The sequence below is a fragment of the Equus przewalskii genome, chromosome 6 (assembly GCF_037783145.1).
Source record: "Equus przewalskii isolate Varuska chromosome 6, EquPr2, whole genome shotgun sequence".
NCBI classification, from domain to species: Eukaryota; Metazoa; Chordata; class Mammalia; order Perissodactyla; family Equidae; genus Equus; species Equus przewalskii.
This window is the reverse complement of record NC_091836.1, coordinates 11,906,433-11,933,556: the sequence shown is the minus strand read 5'-3', so window position 1 is coordinate 11,933,556 and position 27,124 is coordinate 11,906,433. Positions and strand designations below refer to the sequence as shown.

General features: G+C 37.7%; 1 long non-coding RNA gene across 1 annotated transcript; it reads right to left on the bottom strand.

Annotated features, from left to right (window-relative positions):
• On the bottom strand, positions 1 to 27,124 carry LOC139083833 (uncharacterized). Its single transcript, XR_011540802.1, has 4 exons — positions 26,992 to 27,124; positions 25,852 to 25,972; positions 1,586 to 1,692; positions 1 to 254 (listed from the first exon to the last, which is right to left on the bottom strand). It is a non-coding gene; the product is annotated as an uncharacterized lncRNA (long non-coding RNA).

Genomic DNA, 27,124 nt, shown 5'->3' with positions numbered 1-27,124 from the left:
TAATCACGACAAATCATTTTTTAATGAAATACTTTAAAAATCAAAATTAATGAATAAAATCCATTATAAGAAACTATAAAATTTTCAATAAAGATTGGCTATCAGTTCCTTCGGGGTCAGCCTCAGCCACAGAAGGCCCCTTTGCCCAAGGTGACGATCTTCCTGGGGCAGCCAGCATCTGGTGACTGAATGAGGTTGGGTTATAAAGGCCTGTCATTGAATCCCAAACCATAATACTGAGTGAAAAAAGCAAGCTGCAGAAAAACACAAACAGAATGATACAAATTATTTAAAATTTTAAAAATAAATAAATAATAGGCATACAAACATATACACTAAAGTTATAACAAAATGTATGCGTATAACACAAAATTCAAAACAGTGATCAGCCTTCAGCATTAGAAAAAGGACATGATTTGGAGTGGGAGACCCACAGGGGGCTTAAAAGATATTGATGTTTCTTGAGTTGAGAAGTACGTTTGTTTTAGGGTTCTTTAAATCTTTAAATATATAAATATTTTTAATGGATATAGATTCATTAAACTAAGATAGATAAGCATTATGAATGACTTCATAACTAAACGTCTAGAATGCCATGCATGATACAATCTTATTTAGATGAAAATATTTTATATGTGTAATACTAGGAAAAAATGCATGCACAAACAAATATACACAAAAAATCTGTCCTTGTTCTTTGAGCGTTTTACGGCATCTTGCTTCCCAATTTTAAATAAGCGTCATAGCATGTTTTAATGATTATTGCTTTTAATAATGGTGAATATGCTAGTATGTCTCTATAATTCTATAACCTAAAGTTATACTTCTATTGGTTAGACATAACTTGAGAAATATTTAATCAAAACCCTAAGTCCATATAGAAACTGCAGAAAAACACATTCCCTTTGTTTCCAAAGTCATGAAGTTAAAGGTCAAAAGCTTAACATTGTCAAATACTTTATGTGCATCAAATAGATGAGTGAAGAAAGCTAAAACATCATTCCTTTCTCTCCAACCAGTAAATGTGCTTTTGGCATAATGAGCTTCTAATCTCTATAGTGTACAAGACAATTGATTAGATACTTCTCAAGTCATACCAGCTTTTTGATTCACTCCCATTTATACATCTTGACCTGAAGTGTGGTAACTAAAGTGGATCGTGACAGTCAATTAAACCCAAATTAAACATGACAGAGTGAATTTAAGAAGAAAACATTTCTTAGGCGTTACTATTACATAAGATTGTAGTGTTCCTTTTATTGTACTTAAACCAAGTTATGCAGGCAAGACAGCTTCTCAGACCCACTCCACGCACAGGCTTCTGTGAACATCTCAGGGAAGGAGAGGTGGGTTGGCATGGGCCAGGTGTTATTTTTATAGCTAAAGTAGGTATTATGAGTGCTGCTTATATGACATTGAAGCAATGGGTCAGGCTAGTCAACTCTGGAAAAAAGTCTCAGGTTAATGTCATTATGACCCAGTCAGCACCAGATCAATGCAAAAATACTGTAGAAAAGGCCAACACGGAAAACTCAGCAATGGCCACAGCTTTAATTAAGGATCCTCTAGTTTCTCTTTCTGGCACCTGTTTTATAGCTGGTGTTGTCTCTTTGTCAAGGCTAAGATCCTGAGTGCCATTATGCTCTCTCTCCACTCCTCCCACCATCCAAACCTTTTTTCAGACAGTTGTTCCTATGGAAAGAATCAGAGAAGTAAAGTCACACTGATATATGTGATTAAACCAATGTGTTATTTCTAATAAAAGAGTCTTTCTAGCACAAGTTTTAACACATTACATAAGAATCTATCTTGAGACTTTGTTTATTCAGTCCAGTAGAGGGTAAGCTTCAGAAGAGCAGAGAGCTTGTTGGTCTAATTCATTGCTACATCTCCAGCAAGCTTAAGATATAACACTACGTAACTCACTCGTTAAAAGTACTCAGCGGGGGCCGGCCTGTGGCTGAGTGGTTGGGTTCACGCATCCCGCTTTGGCAGCCAGGGGTTTCACTGGTTCCAATCCTGAGTGTGGACATGGCACCGCTCATCCGGCCATGCTGAGGTGGTGTCCTACATGCCAGAGCTGGAAGGACCCACAACTGAAAATACACAACTATGTACCGGGGGCTTTGGGGAGAAAAAGGAAAAGTAAAATCTTTAAAAAAAAAAAAAAGGTACTCAGTAATTGTTCCTGATGCTGATGGAGATAAAGCCATCAGTGCACTTTATAAAAGCCAGCTTAACAAGGTAGCTGTCATCCAGGAAAATGAACAATCACCCATCTTTGTCTGCACACCCACCATCCTGCGATACTTCTCTCCTAACTGTTCGTATCTCTTCTCTCCAGATTCTCATTAGCTAAAGAGTGTCAGCTTCTTGTCTGAACCAATAAAACAGAGCCAAAACCTTTCCAGCTTGTGATCTCATTTATTTCATTACATTTGTAACTCTGATCTGATTAATTTCTTCTATATGTGGGCAGAGCTTTATTTTATGGAACATATCAGTATAGTACATTAGGACATTTAGAGATTTAAAAATTGGGCCGGCCCCATGCCCGTGGCCGAGTGGTTAAGTTCACACACTCTGCTTCGGCAGCCCAGGGTTTCACCAGTTCAGCTCCTGGGTATGGACACAACACAGCTCATCAGGCCATGCTGAGGGGGTGTCCCACACAGCACAACCAGAAGGACAAAAACTACAGTATACAACTATGTACTGGAGGGCTTTGGGGAAAAAAAGAAGGGGAAAAAAAAGATTGGCAACAGATGTTAGTTCACATGCCAATCTTAAAAAAAAAAAATTGCCAAGGCAGAGCAGACTCAAGATAGATATGGGAATCTACTGAGAAGTGCTGGCAGTTTTCACTATTTTTCATAAATTTAACACTATTGTCCAAAGTTAGAATATTTGGAATACTGAATCTACCATTTAACATTAAGGAATGCGAGTGATCTCATCAAAATCTTGAAATGCTAGCTTAACTGAAATTTTAAGCATTATTTTGAGAACATGTTCCTATTGATTAAAAAAAAAATCTACAGTTTCTCATTTTCCTTTCATTTTGAATGCAACCTATTTTCTCTTTTATTTATTTATTATTACTTTTTGTTGAAGTAACATTGGTTTATAATATTATAGAAATTACAGGTGTACGTGATTATATTTCAACTTCTGTATAGACTGCATTGTGTTCACCACCAAAATTCTAGTTGTCATATGTCACCATATACATGTGCTTTTTTACCACGTTTGCCCTCCCCCACCCCCTTCCCTTCTGGTAACTACCAATCAGTTTTCTGTATCTATATGTGTGTTTATCGCCCATCTGACTGAAATCATATGATAATTGACTTTCTCCATCTTATTTCACTTAGCATAATACCCTCAAGGTCCATCTATGTTGTCACAAATGGCAATTTCATCTTTTTTATGGCTGAGTAGTATTCCATTGTGTGTGTGTGTATGCATATACATATATATATATATATATATACCACACCTTCTTTATCCATTCATCCATTGATGGGCACTGGGATTGCTTCCAAGTTTTGCCATTGTCAGTAACGCTGCAATGAACACAGGGGAGGATACATCTTTTCAAATTAGTGTTTTTGTGTTTTTTGGATAAACACCCAGAAGTGGAATATAGTATTTCTATTTTTAATTTTTTGAAGAATCTCTATAGTGGCTACACAAATGTACATTGCAAATTTACATTTACACAGCAGTGTACAATGGTTTCCTTTTCTCCACATCCTCTCCAAAACTTATTTCTTGGCTTTTTAATAATAGCCATTCTGAAGGGCATGAGATGATATTTCATTGTAGTTTTGATTTGCGTTTCCCTAATAATTAGTAATGTTGAACATTTCATGTGCCTGTTGGCCATCTGTATATCTTCTTTGGAAAAATGTCTGTTCGAGTCCTCTGCCCATGTTCTGATTGGGATTTTGGTTGAGTTGTATGAGTTCTTTATATATTTTGGGTATTAACCTATTATCAGATATATGATTTGCAAATATCTTCTCCCAATTGGTAGGCTGTCTTTTCATTTTGTTCATGGTTTCCTTTGCCATGCAGAAGCTTTTTAGTTTGATGCAGTCCCCATTTGTCTACTTTTTCTTTTGTTCCCCTTGCCTGAGGATACATGATATTTAAAAAGATACTGCTAAAATTGATCTCAAAAAGCATACTGCCTATCTTTTCTTCTAGGAGTTTTATGGTTTCAGGTCTTACATTCAAGTCATTAATCCATTTTGAGTTGATTTTTCTGTATGGTGTAAGATAAGGGTCTACTTTCATTCTTTTGCATGTGGCTGTCCAGTTTTCCCAACACCATTTATCAAAGAGACTTTCTTCTCTCCATTGTATGTTCTTGGGCTCTTTATAAAAAATTAGCTGTTCATAGATGTGTGGGTTTATTTCTGGGCTCTCAATTCTGTTACATTGATCTGAGTGTCTATTTATCTGCCAGCACCATGCTATTTTGATTACTATAGCTTTGTAGTATTGTTTGAAATCAGGGAGTGTGATACCTCCATCTTTGTTCTTCTTTCTCAGGAATGCTTTGGCTATTCGGGGTCTTTGTTGTTCCATATAAATTTTAGGATACTTTATTCTATTTCCATGAAAAAAGTCATTTGGATTCTGATTTGGAGTCCATTGAAGCTGTAGGTTTATCTAGGTAACGTGGACAACTTATCTAGGTTTATTCTTCCAATCCATGAACACAAAATATATTTCCATTTATTTATGTGTTCTTCAATTTTTTTCAACCATACCTTATTATTTTCAGTGTACAGGTCTTTCACCTCCTTGGTTATATTTATTCTAACCAATAAAATACCTAGGTATTTTATTCTTTTTGTTGCAATTGTAAATGGGATTCTTGACTTCTCTTTCTGCTAATTTATTGTTAGTGTATAGAAACATAACTGATTTTTGTATGTTGAGTTTGTATCTTGCACCTTTACTGTATTCATTAATTATTTCCAATAGTTTTTTGGTGGATTCTTTAGGCTTTTCTATACATACAATCATGTCATCCACAAATAGTGACAGTTTTACTTCTTCCTTTCCAACCTGGATATCTTTTATTTCTTTTTCTTGCCTAATTGCTCTGGCTAGGACTTCCAATATCATCTTGGATAAGAGTGGTGAGAGTGGGTACCCTTGTCTTGTTCCTGTTCTTAGAGGGATAGCTTTCAGTTTTTCACCATTGAGTATGATGTCAGCTGTGAGTCTGTCATATATGGCCTTTGTTATGTTGAGGTACTTTCCTTCTACACCATTTTATTGAAAGGTTTTATCATAAATGGATGTTGAATTTTGTCAAATGCTTTCTCTGCATCTAGTGAGATGATCATGTGATTTTCATTCTTCACTTTGTTAATGTGGTGTATCACATCAATTGATTTGTAGATGTTGAATCATCCCTGAATCCCTGGAATAAATCCTACTTGATTGTGGTGTATGATCCTTTTAAAGCATCGTTTTATTCAATTTGCTAATTTGTCACTGAGAATTTTTATATCTCTGTTCATTAGCGATATTGGCCTATAATTTTCCTTCTTTGTGCTGTCCTTGCCTGGTTTTAGTATTAGGGTAATTTTGGCCTCATAGAATGAGTTAGGAAGCATTCCATCTTCTTCAATTCTTTGGAGTAGTTTGAGGAGGATAGGTATTAAATCTTCTTTGAATGTTTGGTAGATTTCACTAGAGAAGCAGTCTGGTCCTAGATTTTTTGTTTTTTCGAAGGTTTTTGATTACTGTTTCAATCTCTTTACTAGTGATTGATCTATTCAGATTCTATATTTCTTCTTGATTTAGTTTTGGGAGGTTGTATGATTCTAAGAATTTATCCATTTCTTCTAGGTTATCCAATTTGTTGGCATTTAGCTTTTCATAGTATTTTCTCATAATCCTTTTTATTTCTGTGGCATCTATCATATTTTCTCCTCTTTCATTTTTTATTTTATTTATTTGAGCCTTCTCTCTTTTTTTCTTAGTGAGTCTAGCTAAGGGTTTGTCAATTGTGTTTATCTTTTCAAAGAACAAGCTCTTAGTTTCATTGATCTTTTCTATTGTCTTTTTAGTCTTTATTTTGTTTATCTCTGCTATGATTTTTATTTCCCTCCTTCTACTGACTTTGGGCTTTGTTCCTTCTTCTTTAGTTTTTTTAGGTATAGTGTTATATTATTTATTTGAGATTTTTTTCTTGTTTCTGGAGGTAGGCCTGTATTGCTATGAAGTTCTCTCTTAGTACCACTTTTGCTGCATCCCATAGATTTGGGTATGTTGTGTTCTTATTTTCAATTGTCTCCAGGTATTTTTTGATTTCTCCTTTGATTTATTCATTTATCTAATAGTTGTTCAGTATCATGTTGTTTAGTCTCCACACATTTGTGACTTTTCCAGCTTTCTTCTTGTGGTTGATTTCTAGTCTAATACCACTGTGGTTGGAAAAGATGTCTGATATGATTTAAATCTTAAATTTATTGAGACTTGTTTTGTTTCCCAACATCCCAAGTTCATCTCGTCTAAGGCTTCATTTAAGGCCAATGTTTCCTTGTTGACTCTTTCTGGATGATTTATCCATTGATGTAAGTGGGGTATTAAAGTTCTCTATATTATCATGTTACCGTCGATTTCTCCCTCTAGGTCTGTTGCTTTATATACTTTGGTGCTCCTATGTTAGATGCATATATATTAATAAAGGTTATGTCTACATGGTGGATGTACCCTTATCATTATATAATACCCATCTTTGTCTCTTGTTATCTTTTTTGGCTTGAAGTCTATTTTGTCTGAAATAAGTATGGCTATACCTGCTTTCTTTTAGTTGCCCTCTGTTTGGAGTGTCATCCTCCATCTCCTCATTTTGAGCCTATGTTTGTCTTTAGAGCTGTGATGGGTCTCCTAGTGGCAGTATATTTTTGGGTTTTATTTTTTATCTTATTTTATTTTATTTTATTTTTTTTTTTTTTGAGGAAGATCAGCCATGAGCTAACATCTGCTGCCAATCCTCCACTTTTTTGCTGAGGAAGATTGGCCCTGAGCTAACATCCTTGCCCATCTTCCTCTATTTTATACATGGGACACCTGCCACAGCATAGGTTGATAAGCAGTGTTAGGTCCATGTCTGGGATCTAAACTGGTGAACCCTGGACCACTGAAGCAGAACGCACAAACTTAACTACTACACCATTGGTCTGGCCCCTTTGGGCTTTATTTTTTAATCCATCAAGCCACTCTATGTCTCTTGATTGGTGAAGTCAATCCATTTACATTTAGGATGATTATTGATATATGAGGACTTAATATTGCCATTTTCTTTTGTTTTCTGATTGTTTTATATTTCCATTATTTCTTTTTCCTTGTGATTCTGTCTGCTTTACTGTGATGTGTGTCTCAGTTTCTTCTTTTTTATGTTTTGTGGCTCTGCTCTGAATTTTTTGTGTGTGGTTACCATGAGGTTTGTATAAAAGATCTCATAGAAGAGATAGTGCTTGTTTTTGCTGAGATCCATCTTACTTCCATTAGCCTATACAGGTTCCATCCTTTTCCTCTTCCCCATCTATGTTTTTGTTGTCACAAATTATTCCTTTTTATATTGTGAGTTCATTACCGAATTGAAGTGGTTATAGTCATTTTTAATGATTTCTTTCCCTTTAGCCTTTATGTTATAATTAAGCATTTACTAACCTATTTTGGTATAGAGTTACAATTTTTTTATTCTATCTGTCGATTTGTCAGACAGATGACCTTGCTTAAAGCTTTGTATACCTTTGCTTTTTGTTTCAGGTAGGATAGTTATTTTCAAGATTTTTTAAGGAAGATCTCATAGCAATGAACTTCCCCAGCCCTTGTTTGTCTAGGAAAGCCTTTATTTCTCCTTCATATTTGAAAGATAACTTTGCTGTATAGAGTATTCTTGGCTGACAGTTTTATCTTTCAATATTCTGAATATTTCATTCCACTCTCTCCTGGCCTGTAGAGTTTCTGCTGAGAAATCTGCCCACAACCTAATGTGGTTCCTCTGTAGATTAGTATTTTTTCTCTCTGGCTACCCTTACTATCATTCTTTGTCATTGACTTTTGACAGTTTTAATATAATGTGCCTTGGAGAAGGTCATTTTGTGTTGAGATAATTAGGTGTTCTATTAGCTTCAGTTACTTGTATATCCAGTTCCTCCCCCAGGTTTGGGAAGTTTTCAGCTATTATTTCTTTAAATAAGCTCTCTCCTCCCTTCTTCCTCTCTTCTCCTGAAATACCCATTATCCTTATGTGTCTTTTCCTAATTGAGTCACATCTTGTAGAATTTCTCTATTTTTAAAAAATCTTACTTTTCTCTCTTCTTCCACCCAAATCATTTCTAGATTTCTATCTTTGAACTCACTAATTCTCTCTTCTATATAGTTTACTCCATTTCCAATGCTTTCTACTTAATTCTTCATTTCATTTATTGTGTTCTTCAGCTCCAGAATTTCTGTTAGGTTCTTTTTTAGAGTTTCAGTCTCTTTGGTGATGTACTCCTTCTGTTCATTAATTTTTTTCCTGAGCTCATTGAACTGTCTTTCTGAGTTTTCGTGTAACTCATTGAGTTTCTTCAGGACAGTTATTTTGAATTCTCTGTCGGTTAGATCACAATCTTCCATGACTTCAAGTTTGGTTTCTGAAGAACTGTCATTTTCTTTTTGGTGATACTGTTTTATTGTATTTTTTCACGGTGCTTGATGAGTTCTTCCTCTGCTAGCATATTTGTAGTAGCAAACATCTTTCTTTTGGGTAAGGCTTTCTTTACTTTGATTCTGAGCTGCTTCTGGTTCTACTTGAGAGCCTGCATTTTCCACCCTCTGCTGTCTCTGCTAGAGGTGTTGTTAGTGCCTTCATTGTGCTATTTGTGCCTTGAGGTTGCTGGTGCTTTGCTGCTTACAATGTCGCTGCAGTTGTGGGTGTCACTTCTATGGTCACTGGGTTAGTGAGCACCTCTCCTGCCTCTGGGACTGCCTGGGTCATGGTTCCCCCACTGTGGTGTGGGGAGGGAGCTAGAGGTAGTGAGTAAGGAGGAGACTCAGAAAAGATGAGGCCAGAGATCCATTCAGGAGCCAGAACATATTGTACCTTGTAGGTTGGAGCTTTTATCGTTTTGTACCTCATAGAGTGTGGATTTTATTCCAATATAATGGAAAATCGAAGGAAGGGATTAAAATGGCCTAATCTGATTTACATTTTTAAGAAAGATCTTTCCTTGCCCCCTGTGAGTTGAATAGATTATAGGGAGACAGGACTAAAAGCAAGAAAATCAGTTATGAGACTGACAAGGTAGCTCAAGTGAGAGATGGTGTCTTGGAGTAGGATATAGTAGAGATGGAGAGAAATCAATGGATTCAAGATAAATCCTGGGAGTAGTACAATAATACTTGATGATAGGTTGGATATTTTGGAGTAAGAATAAAAGAAGAATCAATAGTGATGACAATATGACAAGAGGAATGCAGATTTGGGGCTTGAGTAGCTGGATAGACAGCAGTGCTATTTACTCAAATGGTAAGGATTTCAACAGTGGTAGGTTTGGAGTGTGGTGGCAATCAAGAGTTTTATATTGGCTATGATAAGTTTGAGATGCCTATTAGCATCAGATTTCATCAAGTAGGCAGCTGGACATATAAGGCTGGAGTTCATGAATGAGCTCTGGGCTAGAGACAAAAATATAAGGATGCAAACATGAATGACAACAAAAGCCAGATACATGAAGAGATAATCTAGGAAGAGCATAGATGGAAAAGGCTAAGACATAGAGTACTCCAACATCTACAACTCAAGCAGCATGGAATCAAGAACAATCACTGAGGTAAAAAATAAAAAGATAAAACACATCAGGACTGTGGACTGCCATGGAGACTAAAGAAAGAATTTTGAAGAAAGTATTGAGGTTGCTGGGAGATTGAATTAGATGAGAATGGAAAAGTAACCAATAGTTTGGCTAACACAGAATTTGCTAGTTCTCTCTAACACTAATCCACAACCTTAACAAGTTTAAGTGAGGTAGAGAGAATGTAATTCCAATCAGAATAGATTTTAGATGGGACATGGAGGAAGTAAAGCAATGACCACACACATTCTTTCAAAAATTTCTGCCCAAGAAAGGAAATAGAGAAAAAACGGTGTTAGATGGAGATAGATGTTAGATCAAGGGAGGAGATAGTAGTCATATCTGTATCCTGAGGAGATTGAGTAGAGAGACAAACAAGGGAGGATAATGGCTGGAATAGAGTCCTTGAAAAGATTAGAGGAGATGGAATCCAGAGTACCAATGAAGAACAGATGTTTGATAGGAGGTGTGACGCTCCATATACTGTAAGAAAAGGGAAGGTAAACAGTTTGGGTACAGATGCAGGGAGATTGGTAGTGGGAAGATGGAGTTCAGTTGGGTTGCTTCTGTTTCTCAGTGAAATTTAATGGAAGATCGTTAGCTGAGAGTGATGGGGAAGAGGTGTGGGAAGTCTAAAGTAAGAAAAGAAACTGTGAAATAGTCATTTTAGGAACATGAAAAACAAACACATTAGGAAAGTTTAGTAAAATTATGGGCAGTATTACGTGCTCATTTGAAAACATGAATTTTAAAGGAGGCCAGTTGGCATGGTTATTTTTTTCTTCAGTTATATATTCAGCAACATTTAAGCAGGAATTAGGTAGATAGTTGGGTTCAACCAGCATTAAGCTTGCCAGACAAGGAAAGCGAAAAAAATCACAAGTAGTCATAAGCTTTTGAAAGGGGATGATTTTAATGGTACATCATAAAATCTAAGGTTGTTTGATGAGAAATTAGAGCACGATAGATATGTGGACAGTGAGTAGTAGTAGTAACAAGGGTCAGTGGATTAGTGGCAAAATAAAACACAATAAATGCTGAAATGTTAGTAGTAAAGTATACCAGGTAGAAAAATAGAAGGTGGTGGTCAGAAAGCAACATACTTGATATGGAGGCTATATTTGTGAATGAAAAAGGCAAGTGAATAATGGGAGTTGGTGGCTAATAAGAGATGTAGAAAATGATCACTAGAGTGAGGAGATGAGAAAACTGAGAGGACAAAATGTTGTGAGTTAGATCACTTTCACAGACACTGAGGTCACCAAAATGACGGTGGGAGTGGGAGGGAGAGGAAAATACTTAACCAGTTACAAATTAATCAAAGAATGAATTGAAGGTCAATAGATGACAGCAACAAGAAGGAAAACCAGGTTGTAAACATATAATGGCACTTATTGCAAAGGTTTGTAAAAAGAATTTTTAAAAATTCTTGGTGTGCATTTGGAGTCTTAAAGGTTCAAGTGGTGGGAAGATCAAGTACATGTCACTTAAGAAAGCATATTCTACATTACCAGGTACTTGCTTTTAGTCACAATGTTTAACTTACTTTAAAATTCCAAATAACGTTAAAGAAGGACTTATAAGTCAGTGACCAGTTAGAAAAATAGAAAACCACATTTAGTCTTTTAAACGGAAGAATTAATACAGGAAATTGGTTACAAAAGTGTTGGAAAATTGAAGAAGCAATAGCGGGAACGTCCTATTACCCCGGATCAGTAACAGCAGGAAGCTGCTACTGTCCTTAGGGCTGAAGGAGGAAAAGAAGAAAAGAGAAAATGGTGTTACCCAGTACCCAGGAGCCCACACTCCTGCTGTTGCAGCTGGAACTGCTGTCAACTCTGCTTCTGGAACCACTTCTGACACTGACCAGAAATCCAGGCATTCATAGTACTGAAGACACTGCTGCCAAAAGTAGAAAACAAAGTAGAATTTCTTTCTTTCTTTTTTCAAACCTAAGCAGAACTCAGATGGCAGGCTTCCAGCATTGGAACTACAAGGGAGAGAATAAAAGGGCAGCTGTGGAGTTGAGGACCAACATACGACATCCAGTACCATCCATCTCTTTCATTATCCAGTATCTGTACATGCCCTTCTACTCATATTTAAACTTCCAAACAACAACTATAAGAACATCATCATGATTTTTGTCCCTCATATCAAAGAAGACGCTTTCATACTTTCTCCCAAATGGTTCTCCCCAAAAAAGTCCCATTGTCTCCATATCAATCTCTGAAGGATGCTAATCCTCTCCAATTTCAATTACAATCTGTTCTGGATATTTTATAATCTATAGACTTAATTACAATATTAATTATAACACCACTCTACATAAATGTAAAGAGAGAAGGAAAAACACATTGGTTAATAACAGAAAAACACGTTGGTTAATCACAGAAATGGATATGTTGCAAGGAGGTAAATATCCATGGGCCTCACTTCTGTAATTGTTATGAAGACACAGCTAATATTTCCAACTTCCCTCTTCCACTATACACTGCACAGTCCCCATGCCCTCAGCAAGGGCTTTTATTGGTTTACATATAAAAGCACTAAGATGCACCCCAAAGAATCCCCTGGGTTCCAGATATAGATCTTCCTTACTTGTTGGTTTGTGATAATAAGGAGCCTCTAATGGTCAGGTTACATTAGCATATCCCTAAAGGAAGCTTTTTCCTCTGAGATACCAAGACTTAAACAAGCAGAGCATAAAGTTGTGGAGGTGGGAAGCAAAAGTGTTGCAAGATATTGATGTAATAGTAAAAGAAGTGATTCCTATGTCAACTTCTTGATTCCCAGACTCAATTATTCTGGCTGTGAGGGAAACAATATCATGTATTGATTGCTGATCCCAAGCAACAAAACTTCACCAAGAGCCATCTCTCAGATGGTACCTTAATTGAGTTCCCAATATACCAGTCTGTAAGGTCAACATTAGGGCACATGGTAATGGGTATAATCCAATTACATTTCTTCTACTGTAGAACGAACTTTATGTTCAGAAGCAATATTAAATTGAATACTATGACAGTGAGTAAGCTCATGGATAGTGGTACTGGCAGAAGCATTGTGGGCCAAGAAGGCAGATTCACATCTAGATAAGTTACTGTTTCAAAAAGGTCCATCACTTACCCCTCCATCATGGAAAGGTTCCAATATAATCAACCCAAATCCAAGCATCTGGTAGGTTCCTTCAAGGAACAGCCTGATAATATAGTGCCAAATCAGGGGTTAAGTGTTTGCTTCTGCTATTGGTAGGTTGGTGACTAGTAGCCAGAGCAACTTTGGTATGTAGAAGATGTTACTGAAAACATATATTACATAAACTATATATTACCATTTCTTCCATCGAGGCCACTTTGCTCATGAGCCCACTGAGCAAGCATAGGGTAGGAAAAATGGCTTACTGAGATCCACAAGATGGAATCCTCTTGTCTATCTTACTATTAAGAGCCACTCCTGCAGCAGGTGCTCTTTGATAGGCATTCACTCACATAGGCACAAGATTGTCACACTACTCATTCTGAGAGGTCCATCCACATACTTCTCCCCCAGACCTCTTTGTCACCAATACTCCATCTTCATCTTTCATAGTCCCTAAAAAGCTAGACAAGCCATCAACCTCATCTCATAAATTATATGTATCTTCATATCTCTGGCAATATCTTGGAAAGAACTTGCTGAGTAAAAGAAGTTCTGCTCACTAAAAGGACTTCCCTTCCCTACTTTCTTTCAGATCGCCTCTGAGGAGGGACGCAACATTATAACCGTTCACTTTGAACTGGTGCTGGGATATAGCACATAACCATCTGTAATCTTGGATCAAGATTTTCCTCTTTCATGAATTAATAATAAGGAATTCCCCGTGAAGCCATAAATGTTGGTTGAGAAGGTGATGATAATTCCATAGCAATGGATGTCATGGGAATTTCAGTCACCTGCACATGCAACTTACTTGTGCAATCAGAGAATGTTCAAGCCAAAACTCATATATTCTACTCTCTGTTGATAATCTATTCTTCTGTGCACATCCAATTTTATGGCGTTTTGGATGAGATAATACCCAGTTTATATTGGGTAGCTATACAGTAACATGGTTACCCGTAACTTGATCCACTTGTGTCCAATGGTCATGTGGTCTTTAACAGGGTTTAATAGTAAGCTAAGAGCTATTTATCAAAAGGAGAAAGGTCATTTGCAAATGATGGCATCATTTTGCTCCAAAACCTTAGTAGCTGTGATTCTGATATGGGAGTTTTCCAGAGGCCCAGCACAGAATCCCTATCTTCTTAAGCCTTTGGATTTAGTCAACCAACCAAGCAATTCCATGCTCATTCATCTAGAAAATATTCCCACACATATACCCAAGGTTTCTGTTGATATAATTTAGAAAAATATTGCAATTTCTTAAGTTTGTTATTATCTCCTCCCGTGTCAGACTCTGTACTTGTTCTCCTAGCACATGATAGGATCTGACTCTAATTAGGGATCTGGAGGCCATGGGGCAGAGATGATCCTTGAGGAAAATTGGTAAACCACTGCAAAGAAAGACTAGTCTCCTCAGAAAAGAAAGTGGGGCTGCTTCTATTAACTTAGGAGACTAAGGGAGATCTGAGGTTCAAGGGTTCCAGATTTTCTTGTATCTATTCAAATGTTGTTATTCCAATTCTCTTCACTCTACTCTTTCCAAAGCAATATCCTAATATTCACATAAGAGACTTGAAAAGACTGAAAAGTTAACTTACATTGTAATTATGCAATCAGGAGACAAAATTTTATGTTTTATTTATAGCTATAGCAGCCTTGAGATTATTTTAAAGCCATTATAGAAACTCTTGTCTTTTGACCATGTAAGCCAAGAGTTTAGTCCTAAGCTTCCATTTTTATTTCTGAAGGTTCTCCAGTGCAGAAGCAGCCATCTCAATCCTCAGTCCTCCTTCCTACCCCAAAAGCACATCCTAAAATTACCATTTATTTGTTTTTAAGCTCAATGTTTTATATTTATTTTGAAAACTTAAATAATATTAAAGAAGAGCTTGCTTATTAAACAATGGCCAGTTACAAGCATAGACTCTATTCTAAGCATTTCAAACAAAGGGGAATTTATATAGGGAATTGGTCCCCTACTTGGTTGGAAGCACTGGAAGAGCAATGGAGGTAAGGTCATGATATTCACAGATCAGTAACACTAGAAAGGTACAACTTCCCCTGTAGCTGGCACAGAAAAAGGAAGAAGGTGGCGTTTCCCAGAGTCCAAGAGTCACTGTAATGCTGCTGCTGTTGCAAAAAACTGAAAGTAAGATGGCTTCTCTCTTCTTCTTTCCTTCTAATATTACCTGAGTACCTACCTGGAACCTCACCAGAACCTAGCTGGCAAGGAAGTCTAGAAATATATTTTGCAACTTCCAGCTCCAGGAGCATAAGCATGCATGAAAATAGGAGAATAGATGTAGAAATTTTACAATAACAAATGATATCAGACACAACTTGAGATTTATATGTTTAACATAAGGAAACACAGATTAAAAAAATACTTGTTCTTACTTCAGTCAGTTTCCCCAAAAGCAAACTCTGAGAAGAGAATTATATGCAAGTGATTTACTAAGAAAGTACTTCCAGGGCTAGCCCCATGGCCTAGTGGTTAAGTTTGGCATGCTCTGCTTTGGCAGCCTCGGTTCACAGGTTTGTTTCCCAGGCATGGATCTACACCACTCATCAATGGCCATGCTATGGTGGCAAACCCCATACAAAATGGAGGAAGGCTGGCATAGATGTTAGCTCAGGGCAAATATTCCTCAAGCAAAAAGAGGAAGATTGGCAACAGATGTTAGCTCAGGGAGAATCTTCCTGAGCAAAAATAAAAAAAAAAAAGAAAGAAAGTACTGGGCCTGGCACCATGGCCGAGTGGTTAAAGTTCCGTGCACTCAGCTTCAGAGGCCCTGGGTTTGCAGGTTTGGATCCTGGGTATGGACCCACTGCACTCATCAGCCATTCTCTGGAGCCATCCCACATACAAAATAGAGGAAGATTGCACAGATGTTAACTTAGGGCCAATCTTCCTCACCAAAAAAAAAAAAAATAGAAAAGAAAGAAAGTACTTCCAGGTGAAATTGGTAAAAGAGTGGGGGAAAACAGGATAAGAAGGAAGTCAAGCAAGGATGTACTTCAGGCAGAGTCCCCCAGAGGGCAGTTTCATCCTGTTCTTGTGGGGGGACTTGGGAGTATAAATTACATGTTGCCTTGACAATAGTCAAAGAAACTGGGGCCTTCATGCTCTCTTAACAATCAGTCACTAGTTGTGGTGAAGAGTCACCTCAGATACATTTCCAGGCATTTCTCACTCTCTATTTGGAGAGTGACAAAAAACATAGAAAGGAGTCCAAGATCCAATGGGATAAACATCACATTCTATCATTTTTCCAGCATAAGCTAGTATAGTTTTGAAACTCAAATTATCACCTATGCCGTCTTGTCTCTCAAATGTTAAGGCCTGACCTTCCTACAATCTTTAGTCCTTCACCTGCGTTTAGAACAGTCCCACTGAACATTTGCACTTGGTTATCCACTTCCTCTTCAAAGTGAAAATGTCAGCTAAATATGTAGTAGGACTCTCCATAGGGTGGAGATCCCTGGAGCAAGATTTGGAAACGAAAAGATGTTTTCCAGGGATTCCTTTCCTATTTCTTGCTCTCAGGAGATGCTTTCTTACGGAGAGTGCTGGAAAAATTGGCAGTGCATGATGCTCTGAGCTTGATCCACATCTGAAACTTGGCCCTAATTTCCTGGTAAGATTAGAAGTCAGAAAGCAACCAACTGGGCCAGCCCCAGTGGCCTAGTGGTTAAGTTTGGCATGCTCCACTTCAGCCCAGGTTCAGTTCCTGGGCGTGGACCTACATCACTCATCTGTTAGTGGCCATGCTGTGGTGGTGGCTCACATAGAAAAAGAGGAGGATTGGTAGCAGATGTTAGTTCAGGGCAAATCTTCCTCAGAAAAAAAATAAAAGCAACCAACTAATGAAACAACTACAACAAAACTCCAGAAAACTGCAATTTGAAACATGCTTATAAAGCACATTTTTACAACTAAAGACATGGATGTGCTCATAGAACAGAGTAATCCTTTGTTCTTACAAAGCTATCTGAATGGTCCAATTAGCTATGAAAATTTAAAGCAGAGATTTATGGATCCATGAAGCTAGCTACCTTCCACTATAATGTAAAAGTCTGGAGACAGCTATACGTAAAAGGACATTCACAGCAACATTAAGAAGGAAAACAAACTAATTTTCTACTAATGAGTACGACTGAGTAAATTATAATGCATGCATTTGAATAATTCCATGCCATGACTAAAAATAATGACCCAGATCTAAAATTACTAATTTGGAAAGATATCCCTAAGATATAAAGTTACAAAGTGCAAATGTCAGATTTAAATGATATGATTTCAATTCCAACAAAAGGAAAAATAGGTCTGTGTACAAAGAAAGAGAAAAATAAGAAATGATATGCAGCAAATACTTAATGCCAGTTATCGCCGAGGAGGGACACTGGCAGGACCAGAGGAGGTGTGTGATCCTCTAGTGACCTTTTCTTGTTTGACAAATATGCATTAACTGTCACGTTGATGAGGATAGATTGAGAAGTAACCTGGGGAACTAAGTTCTATGTGTCCTACCGTCTACTATCTTCTTTGACACTATCTACCTGTGGATTGCCTGGACCATCTGGGCCTTCCTACTCCAGGATCCAAGGCTACTTGAGCAAGAAAAAACAGAAAGATAACCCTAACATTATGAGAAAGATATACTGAGCCAGCCTGAGGTGGTCTCACTATCCTTTAACCCCCACAACACCTCTCTTCACGTGTATTAAGAATCCACTAAGAACTAAGCTCTTGAGGTGCCAGACCAGTGGCACAGTGTTTAAGTTTGCATACTCTGTTTCGGTGGCCTGGGGTTCACCAGTTAAGATCTCCATCTCCAGCGCAGACCTATGCACTGCTTATCAAACCATGCCATGGCAGGCGTCCCACATATAAAATAGAAGAAGATGAGCACAGATGTTAGCTCAGGGCAAATCTTCCTCAGCAAAAAGAGGAGGATTAGCAGTAGATGTTAGTTTAGGGCTAATCTTTCTCAAAAAAAGAAAGACGAAGAATTAAATTCTTGAGCAACATTTCAGAACTTAGAGGGAGATGCATGGCAGCTCACTGCATCCTGAAGTGATGGGTTGCCAGTGGAAAGAGATTGTAAACAGGACCCGAGACAAGGAGGCCTTCATGTATTCATCAGTTATTTATTTAGCATCTACTGTATGCCAAAACCCCATGTTCGACAGAGGTAATAAAACAGTGAACAATACAATGGCCAAGGACCTGGTCAGGTTTTTTCACTATTATGCTTCCAGCACCTAAATTAGCACCTGCCGTATGTTAAATACTATTTTGGCAGGCAGGGAGGGAGGGAGAAAAGAAACAGAATGTAATCAGACACACAAGCATTAAAAATAAACACAAGCAAATCAACTTCCATAGTGGCAGAATGAGGACTTCAGTGAACTACTTACTCAGTTACTCTAAAACAATGAAAATACAGGCAAAACAACTAAAATGAGATATTTCAGAACTCTGGCAATTAATCCAAGCCACAGGATGAAAACTGCCTATCTAAGAGAGCCTACTGAACCGTGGTAAAACGGTGGGGTCTGTGACATTTTAACTTGGGGCTATTTCTATCCAACCTTCCTCCTCAGTTCAACGGGATAGTAGCCAAAAGCTGATTGCATTGCAGACAATGGAAAGATCTGACTGTTGACAGAGCTCCATGAAAATTACCATACTCAGAGCACAGGCAATATTTTGTCCAAACTTTCAACTCTCTGAGAAATCTTTATTCTCAGAGAGTGGTGGCTATTTGATTTGACTCAGAGCTCAGCTCAGGTGCGGGAGGGGGTTCCCAGGGCATTCCTGAAACAATAGCAAACTGCTGGCAACATCTAAGCTGCTAAATTGTAAATTCAGTTGGAGCAAACCAGAACCTGGCCAGGAATCCTGGAGAAACTGGTTTACCATAGGGAACTTTGAGGATCTAGAAGGCTGTGGACATATGCAAATTCCCAATAAAGCTGTAAAAAATAAATATAAGTGTAATGAATGTTAATAAAAGGACAGAACAGATGCCAAAGGAGCACATAAAAGGGCCCTAATCTAGATTGGTGGGAGGGGGTGAGGTGAGGAGGGCTTGGTCAGAGAAAACCTTCTCAAGCACATAAACTATAAGGAAAACTTGGAGGATAAGTCAGTTATCTAGGTGAAATGGGGCAGGGAGGGCAGGAGTAAAGATTGTTTCATATCAATGGATAAGTATATATTTGAAGATCTGAGGACAAAATACACAACATGGTGCAATCTACCTGGAGAAGCTAAACTGAAGGAGAGAGTGGTTCCAACGGAGGCAAGAGGCAAACAGGGGCCGGGACATGCAGTCTCGTAAACTATGTTAAAAATCTTGAACATGATCCTAGGTGAAAATGAGAAATCAATGAAGCATTTTAAGCAGGAAAGTTACATGATCAAATTTGCACTTTAGAGAGATCATTCTGGCTTCTGAGTGGAACACAGATATAGACAGGCACGAATGACCAAAGGAAGATTACTTGTGAGGTTACTGTAGCATTTCAGATAAAGAGAACAAAGTGATGGAGACAGAATGAGTAAATATAAATGGATAGATTTAAAATATATTTTAAAGGTAAAATTTGTCAAAATTTGTTGATGCTTACCAAGATTCTGGCTTGAGTTGTCAGGTATATGGTAGTTTTATTTATCGAGATGGGAGACACTTAGGAGAAGGAGGTTAGATGAAACAAGAATTTAGTTTGGGACAGGCTGAGCTGGCCTTCTTATGTAACTCAGGAGTAAAGTGTGAGGAGATAGAAGGGCCTGGGGAAGACGGCTGGGGAGAATCTACATGCTTAAGGGATGACCACAGAAAGTGGAGAGGAAAAGCAAGACTGAGGAAGAATGTGCAGGAAGGAGGTGTCGACGAAAATAATCCATAACCAATCTATAAATGAAAATTTGGGCGAGTTTATTCTGAGCTGAAATCTGAGGACCATGGCCTGTGGCCTTTCTTCCCGAAGGAAGAAAGGGCACCAAAGAAGTGAGGTGTACAGAGTGGTTATATATCCCCAAGCAGGACGTTTCACATATGATTGAAATGTCCCTCCCACAATAGTCACAAGATTGCCCTGTCAGCACAGCACTTGATGGACACAGCAGGTAGTGGCTCTGCTATCTCAGAGGGCGTAGCAGGAGGCAAGTCTATTGTCTCGAGCTGGGTGGTCACAGGTGAGCGCCGCTGCAACCAGTTTCTAGCCTAAGGAAAGATGCTTAATCCTTAAGGAGATGCCAACGTTGGGAGCGGGAGGGAAGTGGCACCTTTATCTCAAGGGCCTTTGTTCTTGCCACAGGGAATATCTAAAGCAGATATACAATGCATGCTCAACAGCCACGGTCAGGCCCTTTTGGAAAGACAAGGTCAGGCCGAATTAGGTTTATATGAAATGGCTTCCTCATATTCTCCAATATATCCTATTGCTTGCCATTTTCATTTGTCAGAGGGAAGAATACAAGGAGAATGAGTGTCATAGAAATTGGGAGGAAATTTTCAAAAAAGGAGGAAAGGATCAACAGCGTCAAATGCAGTTGAGGTCAAATGAGATAAAAACAGGAGTATTCTTTCTATTAGTACAAGGAAGTTGTTGTAAGTTGGGAGTGAAGTTCCCATGAAGATGTGGGAGGCGATAAAATTGGAGTGGATTGATGGAGGAGGGAATGGGGTAGAAAACAAATTAGGCAAATAGAAACAGCATAGTTGAAAACTATTTCCAAGATTTCAACTGCTGGAGGAGAATGGAGGAGTTAAGAGAACCAGTTCCTTTGTTATTGAAATAAGGGTGACTAATGCATGTTTAAATGTTGATGCAAAAGACCAGTATAGAGAGAGAAGTTGACTAGACACAGAAAATACTCAGTAGTGCAGTTTCCTTGAGAGGGCAAGCATACATATAATTAAGAGCAAAGATAAAGAAATAGATGTTATATAAGAGACACTGATACTGCCTCCTTCCTATTAGAACGGAAGTGAAGATGAATGGGTGTGGATGAGGTCTGCATGGACTTGGTGGTATAAAATTGAGGGATTTCCTGAATGGAAGCTTCTCTTTTATCTGCAAGGTGGAAGGTGGAGACTTTTAAGGAAAATAAGTATTGGCAAGGAGGGTTGGAGGTCTGAGGAAAGTGGCAAATCTTTGAAATCGTCAGTTTGAAATGAAAGAATGAGGTAACTTGAGTGAACTACAGAACTGGCAGCCTTGAGGGCCCACAGAGGACTGGAAATTGATGTCTCATAATGTGGCATTGGTCCGCCTGTTGCGGCGGTTTTCCCAGCAACGTCCAGCTGCCCAGGTGCTCGCATGGACGTGGACGGGTGGCTAATCAGAGGTTGTGATGTTGCCACAAGGATTTAGTAAAAGCACAATATGGTAAGTAAGTGAAGAAAGTAATGTGTGAAAGAGTCTAAGCTAGATAGGAAGGAAAGTAGGGACAAGAGGCTGGCGGGTAATAGAACACAGAACAACAGAACAAAGGACTGCGGGCCCCTGTAAATTCACAGGGCAGGCATGCTGTGAATAAGTGCGAGTGGGATATCTGAATTAACGATCGCAGAGGTAGAGGGGGGCAAACAAAGTTGAATTTTGGCTTGTGTAAAAAGGGAATCAAAAATTATTGTTCCATCCATTTTTTTGATATTGAGAAACATACATTTAAATAAAACCACACTCAGATGCCATTTTTCACCTCACACTGGCAGAGATGAAAATATTTGATAACACTGTGTTAGCAACAGTATGGAGAAACAGGCATTCTTATATATACATGGCTAGTAACTGTGCAGATTAATATAATCTCTACAAAGGGCAATTTCACAAATTCAATCAAAATTACAAATATGCATACCCTTTGACGCAGCAGTTCCACTTGTAGGGATTTTAACTAAAATTAGTTTACACATGTGGAAAAAGTCAGATGTATAAAGTGATTTATTGAAACATAGTTTGTGTAAGCAATTGGGTTGGAACTGATCTAAATGTCCTTAAATAAGCAAATAGTTAAACAAATTCTGATGTAGCCATATAATAGAATTCAGAGCTCTGAATTCATAAAAAATGATATAGAAATGTTTTATCTTAATATGTAACAAATTATAACATATCATTAAATGAGGCAGGAGAATGTATACAGTATGTAATTACTTGTGTAAAAGTAAGAAGGAAAAAAAAACCATATATACACTGAAATATGTTATATTTAATTTAAAAACTATAACATATGTATAATTGAAAATACATAAAATAATATATTGAATGATACTGAAGACAACTGAAAAATTAGTTGTCTTTGGATTTTATTTTTTCCGTTTTTCTCCCCAAAGCCCCCAAGTACATAGTTGTATGATTCTTCGTTGTGGGTCCTAGTTGTGGCATGTGGGACGCTGCCTCAGCCTGGTTTGATGAGCAGTGCCATGTCCACGCCCAGGATTCGAACAGACGAAACACTGGGCCACCCGCAGTGGAGCGGGCAAACTTAACCAGCCCCTGAAAAATTAGTTGGCTTTGGAAAGAGGAATTAAGTAGCCAGGAAACAAGGGTGGAAATTTTCTTACTGTAGCTCTTTCTATGCATTTTAAATTTAGAACTACATTATTGAATTTCTAATTCAATTAGTTAATTAATTAAAATATGTACATTTAATTATGTATTTTTTTACATGTAAATGACTGGTAGTTGACCCTAGGCTTCAAATCAGAATTTGTTCCTATAAATCACCGTATGTGTGTGTATTAAACAAAAGACGGAAAACAAAGAAAATATCAAAAAATACTTTCAAAGGTATAAAAAATATGACAAGTAAAGGAAAACATATCAATTACCATAATAAGGGTAAGTGGGTTAATCTTTCTTATAATTAACAAAAATGATACTATAATAACAAACATGATATGTTGATCTTCCAAACATTGTGATTACAATATTTAAATATACTATTTTGTTTAATTCTCAAAGCAACCCTATAAAGAAAATTTTCTTTTGTCTTTTTTGCTGAGGAAGATTCACCCTGAGCTAACACGTGTTGCCAATCTTCGTCTATTTACAAACCACCACAGTATGGCCACCGATAGACAAGTGGTGTAGGTCTGCACCTGGGAACTGAACCTGGGCCACCGAAGAGGAGCATGCCAATCTTAACCACTAGGCCACCAGGGCTGGCCCCAAAATACTTTTATTATGCTTATTAATGAGATGAAAAAAATGAGAGTGAAAAGAGTTAATCAATTTGCACAAGGACACATAGCTAAGAAATGAAGGACTATATCTGTCTCCAAAATCAGCAGCATATTATGACATTAAGTATAAAATTATAAACCTCTTAAAGAAAAATACACCAACACTGGGTTAAAAAATAACAATCCATATGATACTTATAACTGTGAATACAAAATCACAAAAATGTTAAAAATAAAAGAAATTGTGAATATATATGTCAGATAAATATAAACAATTACACAAGAAGTGACCAAGGATAGTAGGTATCCTATTTTCAATGTTGAAAATAGGAAGGAAGGAAAAAAGAGAAAAGGATGATTGGAGGAAAAGAGAAAGCGAGGTTGGAGAAAAAAGAAGGATTAATAATAGAAAAGTAGGACTTTAACTTCTGGTAAAGGCAGTGTTAACCAACCATCTCAGTGAAGCCAACTGGAAAAAAAGAAAAAGAAATTGATCTTTAAAGTATCAAAGAGCTGGGGCTTGCCCCGTGGCTGCGTGGTTAAGTTCGCGTGTTTCGTCGGTTCGAATCCTGGGCGCGGACATGGCACTGCTCATCAAACCATGCTGAGGCAGCATCCCACATGCCGCAACTAGAAGGACCCACAACTAAGAATATACAACTATGTACCAGAGGGCTTTGGGGAGAAAAAGGAAAAAAATAAAATCTTCAAAGTATCAAAGATTAACAATATTGCAAGGAATGATTTTGCTCAAATCTAGAATCTTCAAAGGAGGAAGCCCAGTTCTCTAAGCCACTTTTGCCCTGAGGGTATTTGCAAAATGGGTTTTGACAGATTTACAGGGAAGGAGTACAAAAGCCAAAGTTAGCCAAAGGTAATTAATCCCCTTCAAGTTTGCCAGTCTGATAGGACTTCCAAAGGGCTCCATCTTCAGAGTAAGGGTGAACTGAAAGTAAAACAGCTCTCATGTAGACTTGTGGCCTGGATACATAGGATCTCAATGGCACAGAGAATGACACATAAGGACCAAGAACTAGCAGAAATAAGAGACAGTTACTTGGGGGGCTGGCCTGGTGGCGCAGCAGTTAAGTGCACATGTTCTCCTTCTCAGTGGCCTGGGGTTCGCCGTTCGGATCCTGGCTGCGGACACGGCATCACTTGGCAAGCTATGCTGTGGTAGGCATCCTACATATAAAGTAGAGGACGATGGGCACGGATGTTAGCTCAGGGCCAGGCTTCCTCAGCAAAAAGAGGACTGGCAGTAGTTAGCTTGGGGCTAATCTTCCTCAAAAAAAAAAAAAAGAGAGACAGTCACTCAGGCTTCTTTCCACGTATCCAGGAGTCACCACACAAAACAGACACACATTTTAAAAAGATATTAAAAAATATTTTGCACCACCACCACCACCTTTTGATCCAAATATCCAATGAGACAGACCCTCTTACATATATATATATATATATATATATATATATATATATATATATATATATATGTATGTATTCATTCTTCTCTTCTTCCCTACAAACACACCTTCAATTTTGCTTGCAGCAGCAATTTGTCCAGCTAAAACTGTCACTTTCTAGCCCAATTTGAGATTAAGACTGGCCTTATGATCTCATTCTGGCCAATTAATGTAATTAAATGGGTAGGACTTCCAGGAAAAAATTTTTTAAGCAGTAGATTCTCGTTGTACGTGTTTTTACTCTTTTCGCTTGCCTTTCCACTTCTTACTGCTTGTTTGGAAAAACGGCCGCCATCTTGTGAAACTAAGGACAAATCCCTCATGGAAAAGATGGTGAAACAGAAAAACAGAAGGAGCTAGGTCCTGATGGCATCATTGTACCTTCATACTAGCCCCAACTGCCTACTTGGGCCTTTTGGTTACACGAAAAACAAGCAAAAACATGTATTTAAAGCCACTGTCAGTTGTTTTCCTGATACTTAAACACAAACTCTTTTTGGAACTTATATATTTCAGGTCTAAACCTCAGAGAAAACTGAATTATTATCTTGCTAGGATGTCAAGGCTGCTTTTTGAGTGGATAGAGGACTTCTGTTACTACACACTACTGCCACTTTGTCATCCACTGCGCTCAGAATACACTTCGAACTCCTCAGCCTACATTCAAAGCTCTGTGTAATCAACCATACTCCACCTGTTCAGTCATTTGGCTGGATGTTCCTTACAGTTAATCTCCCAAGTTTCCATCAAGAAAAGTTCTTCACAGGTTCTCCAAAGCCAAAGACAGTCTGACCTCCAATCTCTGTTCTCACTCCTGCGAGATTTCCCAGACTGTCTTGCTCACATCAATTCTTCCCTTTATGAACTCTCTTTGTACTTACTAGTTATATCACTTACTTTGTCAATTAGTGATATACCCTTCGACAATGTTATTTACCTCATATGTATGTATCCTATATTTTCAACCAGATTGAGTGTTTCTAGATACACCTCCTTCAACATTTAGTACAATGCAATAGGCAAGACATGTCTAACTTATTGAATAAACAAATGAAAAACTGATGAATAAATAAATCTTTTCACATTCTTGATGATAGCGATGATGCAAGTTTCTTTTCAGAAGGCTTAACCTCCATGTTTCACATCTTGCCCATCTCTACTTACTCCAAAAGAGTCTGAGGCATAACATGATGATACATCCTAGTGAGTCACCTAGGCAACCCCATAATGACATCCTTCAGAATACTGGATACTTGTTGCTTCTCATCCTCTCATCTGAAACATTCTATAAAAATAAAGAATAAGGCATTACTGTGTGGCACGTATTTTGTTTTCATCTATGTAAATTTTGTGATATTAAAATGGTTCTAGAAATTTAGATGATAAAACATATTTTTAAATTGGTTGTGTGTTACATAGATCAGTTTGCTGCATCTTTCAAATAAAACAGAGAAAAAATTATTGTAATTCCTATTTCAATTTTAGATCTTTTAAATAATGTATAATTATACTCATTTACTAATGGCAATTAACATTTGTGAGGCATTTACATTTATAAGGTGCATTCACATCTATATCCTCATTTATACCACTCAACAAGATAATGATTACCCCCATTTAATATGAAGAAACTCAAATATGTTAAGTGACTTGCAGTGAGTGCCAAAACTGGAAAATATTCACAGGTTTTTTGATTCCAAATCCATTTCATTATTCCCTTTGGGCTTCAAAGGAAGGGCTTCCATTGAATGTTAAATTTAAGATCAAGAATAATAAGGTCTTTCTATGAGTTTAAGGTCTTTAGATAATCTAACCCCTTTTTGCTTTTGTTGTGAAAGAAGAAGCCATTACTATCTGGCATGGTATTTAATAGCATAAGCTCTAAGGCAGAATACCTCGGTTGGAAGCCTTATTAGCTATGGGATGCCAGGAAAGTTACTTAACCTCTCTGTGCCTAAAATTCCTAATCTGTGAAATCAGTGCAGTGATAGCACTTACGGGATTTATGTGAATTTTAAAGAGCTCACCACAATATTTGACCCATAGTCAACTTCCAAAATGTTATTATTACTATTATTTTCTTAAAGATGACTATTCCTTGTATTCTGAATAATATTTATTATCTATATAGTATGCACAGTACTTGGCATATTGTCTTTGTGTCTCATTTACTTTTCCAAATAGTCAGTCCTGCAAGAAAAATATGATTATTCTCATTTTACAAATAAAGATATTGAAGTTGAGAGTGCATCAGTAGCAAGTCCAAGGTCTTGCTGCTAGATATTCTGCTTAGATTCATCTTACCTCAACCCTTGTTCTTTCCATCTCTCTCTGTTGCCCCTTTAATTGAACAGATGGACTGAATTTCACGTGATCTTTAGTTTGGTAAAGTCATAGAGATGGTGTGTACATTGTTCCCAGAGGACAAAGAGCTGCA